The sequence below is a fragment of the Pipistrellus kuhlii genome, unplaced genomic scaffold (genome assembly GCF_014108245.1).
Source record: "Pipistrellus kuhlii isolate mPipKuh1 unplaced genomic scaffold, mPipKuh1.p scaffold_m20_p_18, whole genome shotgun sequence".
NCBI classification, from domain to species: domain Eukaryota; kingdom Metazoa; phylum Chordata; class Mammalia; order Chiroptera; family Vespertilionidae; genus Pipistrellus; species Pipistrellus kuhlii.
In genome coordinates, this window is record NW_023425493.1 from 22,907,760 (window position 1) to 22,913,180 (window position 5,421).

Sequence of the window (5,421 nt, forward strand, 5' to 3'; positions counted from 1 at the left end):
GATGTCTAAAAAGATGCACATTGGCCCCAATAGCACACTCACAAGGAGAGAATGTCCTTATGAGCTCTCTGTCCACTCTCCACATACTTCTCTCTTGGTAATCTGACCTACTCTTCTCTGAAATGGCATTTAAGTGCTGACAAATCCCTGGTTTGACTCCACTTGACTTGTGAACGTGGACTTATATCCAATATTCTCTTTGACATTATCCATTCCAAATCTAGCATGTCCAAAAGCAAATTCCAGTCTGCTTCCCCAGAACTGGTCCACAAGCATCCTGTGCCATCTCAGTTGATGGAAACTGATTCCTTCCAATTGCTCAGGCCAGGAACCATGGAGTCACACCTACTCCTTAACCTGTCTCACAACCTACCTCCAGTTCATCAGGAAATCCATCTGGTTCTACCTTCAAATATCTATCAGAGTCACTGACCAGTTCTCATTACCTCCTGGTCTGAGACTACCTGGTCCTTAGCTACCATCATCTCTCACCTGGAATAGTTTCTAACTGGTCTCAATGCATCTACCATTCATTCCTCCCTCTCCACGGCAGAATTGTGGAAATTATTCTTTTCCTAGTGATCAGATCATGCTTTTGCTCAAAACTCTCCAGGGACTTTTCATCTTTAGAGTAAAAGGCAAAACCCTTTTGTTGGCCTGCAAGTTCTCAGGCCAACCTTGTGACCTCTTGGTCTGTGTTCTGTCCCTTAGTCACTGTGCTGCCACCTCTCTATTCTCCTCACAGTTCATCAAGGACACCAGGCATGCTCTTGCCTTAAGGGCCTTGAACCTGATGGGTCCCCGTCTGCTAAGCTCTTTCTCACCGTAGCTGCACAATTCCCGTGCATTTTTCCGGTCTAGTCAAATTTCACCTTAATGAAGTCTCCCCTGGGTACACCGTCTAGTTACCTTACCAATTTGTTTTTCAAGAACATTTAACACTCCTAACATTCCCAGCACTCAGCTTTTTTGCTTATTGTCTTTTGCTCATCCAAATGTAAATTTAATGAGAAGATGTTTGTCTCTTGTTCTGATATGTCCCAAACCAATCACCACAACTGTGAGCGTCATGTTGAGTGCTCAAGTAATTATTGAGTAAATCTATTATCGTGCAGATGCAAAGAACATATTTTGAAAATGATGTACTATAAGGATTCAGTGAATTTCTAGAGTACTTCAACATCCCAAATAAGATGCAAGACATGGCCTTATAGTAACTCAGAAAATCATACAAAGAAAGGTGACAAAAAAAAAAAAAAAAAAAAACATGAAAGGAGATATAAAGACAATTAGTTCAGATATATGCTAAATACTAAAACTGGATTGCTTTCTTACAGCACATATAAGAATAAACTCAAAATGGATTAAAGACTTAAATGTAAGGCCTGAAATTATAAAAGCTCCTCAAAGAAAACATAGGCAGTAAACTGTCTGACATTGCTGTTAGCAATATTTTTTATGTCTCCCCAGGAAAAGGGAACAAAAGAAAAAAAATCAATGAGACTAAGTAAGTTTTGCACAGTGAAGGAAACCACCAACAAAAAAAGACAGCCTACTGAATGGGAGAAGATATTTGCCAATGATTTCACCTAGGGGTTAATATCTCAAATATAGAAGAACGCCATACAACTTAACATCAAAAACAGTAATCCGATTTAAAAAATGGTCAGAGGACTTGGACATTTCTCCAAAAAAAGACATACAGATGGCCAGTAGACATGAGAAAAGATGCTCAACGTCACTAATCATCAGAGAAATTCAAATTAAAACCACCACGCCATACCTATCTAATGCTATCATCAATAAATAGCAAACAAGTGTTGTCGAAGATGTGGAGAAAAAGGGAACTCGCGTGCACTGTTGGTAGGATTGTACATTAGTGAAGCCACAGTGGAAAACAGTATGAAGGCTCCTCATACAATCAGAACATACGACCCAGAAAGTCCACTTCTGGGTATTCATCCAAAGAAATCTAAAACATTAATTCAAAAAGATATATACACCTCTATGTTCACTGCAGTATTATTTATAATAGCCAAGATATACAAACAACCCAAATGTCCATTCACAGGTGAGTGGATAAAGAAGAGGTGGTAAAAAAAAAAAAAAAAAAAGGAATGAGATCCTGCCATTTGTAACAACATGGATGGAATTAGAGGGTATCATGCTAAGTAAAATGAGTCAGAGAACAGCAATACCGTATGATTTCGCTTGAATCTCAAACAGACAAACCAGAAACAACACACAGAGAACAAACTGATCGTCACCAGATGGGAGGGGGTTGGGAGATGGGTGAAAATGGTGAAGGGATTAAAAAGTACAAATTTCCAGTTACAAAAACAGTCACGAGGATGCAAAGTACATCATAGGGAATATAGTCAGTAACATTGCAATAACTATGTATGGTGTCAGATGGTTATTAACCTACCGCGGTGATCATTTCATAAGTTCTATAAATGTCTAATCATCATGTTGTATACCTGAAAGCAATATAACATTGTCAACTGTAATTGAGATTTTTTTTTAAAAGAATGTATACAGCCGAAACCGGTTTAGCTCAGTGGTAGAGCGTCAGTCTGCGGACTGAAAGGTCCCAGGTTCGATTCCGGTCAAGGGCATGTACATTGGTTGCAGGTACATCCCCGGGAGGGGATGTGCAGAAGGCAGCTGGTCGATGTTTCTCTCTCATCGATATTTCTAGCTCTCTATCTCTCTCCCTTCCTCTCTGTAAAAAGTCAATAAAATATATTATAAAAAAAAAGAATGTATACAATCAATATTAAAATAAGATACAAACAATCCATTTATAAAATAAGCAGAGGACCTGAATAGACATCTTGCCTTAGAAGAAAAAAAAAAAAAGGAACTTAATCTCAAAATCAATATAAGTAATGAAGAGTATTGTTAAGTATTGTTGATAGAATCGTGCATGATTTTCCCTTTACATAGACAATTAAATACATGAGTAAGTCCAAAACAAACTATGAAAAAAAGGAATGTTCATCTTTTAAAATTAGCATGCATACATCTCTGCTCCCATGCATGCCCACTGTCCCATTTACCTTACAAAGCACAAGCTCAGAGGTAAAAGTAATATTAAGAATTCCCAGACAGCAAGAGCTGTGTCCTGAGAACACCGTGTGACTGCGCTTGTCAGATGCCCGTGGCACTCACCCTGCCCAGTGGCTACTCTCTCTCGGAGAACTCCCATGTCCTCGACATCCCTCTTCCAAGGTGGGGCCCAGCTGAGCTCAGTAGCTCAGGTTGAGAAAGGTCGAGTATAGTGGGAGCATTATCTCATAGAGCACGTTGTTCTGCTTCTGCTAACACCAGTGTCATGTTAGCTTTTTAATGTCAGTGCCCTGGTGCTGATCTGACACTCTGCTCATTATAGTTCATATCCTTTTTCAAATACCAGACCTTTCTCGCGCCCAGCCATCCCTGGCTGCATAGTTCCATTTCTCAACCTTACCTTTCCTTTGATGAATAGTCTGTGGCTGCATTCAAGTTTGTATTTCCAGACCAAACCTGACATAGAACAAGTGCTTCGTATTTGTTGCACTGATTAAAAAAATTCATCGCTGAAACCGGTTTGGTTCAGTGGCTAGAACATCGGCCTGCGGACTGAGGGGTCCCAGGTTCGATTCCGGTCAGGGGCATGTACGGGCACATCCCCAGTGTGTGTGGGGGGGATGGGGGTGCAGGAGGCAGCTGATTGATGTTTCTCTCTCTATCCCTCTCTCTTCCTCTCTGTAAAATATCAATAAAGTGTATTTAAAATAATAATAATAATAATAGAATAAAAATTTAAAAACTCATCAAGTTCTCTTTCCCCCACCTGACTAGTCCATGGACCACTCACTCCTGCATGGCGAGAGGAGCACAGGCTCTGTCTTCATCCTCTCCTCACTCCCTTCCCTCCCTTCATCCCTTCCCTTCCTTTCTATCATCTTCGGAGCCATCATCATCATCATCACTAACATGTTTAAGCTCTTAAAGTCAGGCATAGTCAGGATGTACTATATGCATCTCCGGGTCACAAACACTCTACCTTCCAGGACATCAATTAAACAAGTGAGCCTATCTATTCCTACTGAAATTAGAAGGTGAATCTTAAGTGGTTAATCTTAACACTATGAGAAGAAACCAGTGGTGCACAACTGGGGTGATTTTGCATCCCCCACCCCCCATGATATTTGTCAATAAGTGGAGACATCTTTGGTTGCCATAGCTTGAGGGGGTGGGGAATGCTATTGGTATCTAATTGGGGGAGGTCAGGCAAGCTGCTATGTGTGCTAGAATACACAAAACAGCGCCCGCCCACCCCACCCCCCACCCCCACATATACACACCCCTCAGGGCTCAAAATGTCAAGCGCTGAGGTTGACAAATTCATCTTTTATAGGGTTTGGAAATGATGCACCATCAAGAAGAACTTTCTCACTCTTCTGCATCATATTATATACAATTTTTAAAACATTAATATTTGCACCTTCCTGCCATCATCAGAACTATGCTTGAAAGCATTTAAAACAAGTCTTGAGTACTTTATATCATCATAAAATGAAGAATGAAGAAGTAAATTTTTTTAGCATTCTAAAAAAGTAGAATTTTTTTAGTGGGGGGAAAAAAAGTGTTACCGGGTCAGTGAACAATGGCTTCTTTTATAAGAAAACTGGAAAAATAGCATTGTTTTTGCAACTTTTTCCCCTCTCCCCTTCCATGTTGCTGGCAAGCACCGAACTGAACCTATTTACTACCCTTTAAGGGGAAACTTATTTCTCATCCTACTTTTCTTGAGTCAAGGGGCTTCTTCAGCATTGTGAAGGCAGATTTCAAAGAAACGTCTTGAAGCCCCCTATTTCAAACAGATATCAGCCAACCATGAAGCCAAACCTTTTCTTTCATTTCTGGGACTTCCCCTCATTTTCTCCACATTTCATCCTATGGAACATTTTTTCCTGATCTGCATCTTAAATCGCGGCAATTTATTTCCTGGGTTTTCTATAAAGCTTATGTTTTCCCCAAACGTTTTACACAATCCTGCTCTCCCAAAAAGTTTATTGCCTTTTAAAACTGGTCTCTATGCACATAGCCCAATTCCCGCTTCCTGATGGCTCTCACCCTGAGTTTCCTCCGGGTCCACAGCCAGCTCTGGGTTTGGCCAAGTTGGCTTTGCCTTCGTTCTCTGCGCCTAGAATTGCCAGGAGAAGCACAGCGCCAGGAACAAAAGCCAGGCATTTCAAACTCCTTAGCTATTTTTGAAATCCATATTCCTTTTAGTGAAGAACTCCTCTTCCTCTCCCTTCACCCCTGTTTCCAAACTAAACCAGCTTTCAAGACAAGGCCCACTCTAGAGCTCAACGTGATGTTTATCTTGGAAACTTGGCCAGCAGCGTTCGAATTTTGAACAGCATGCCC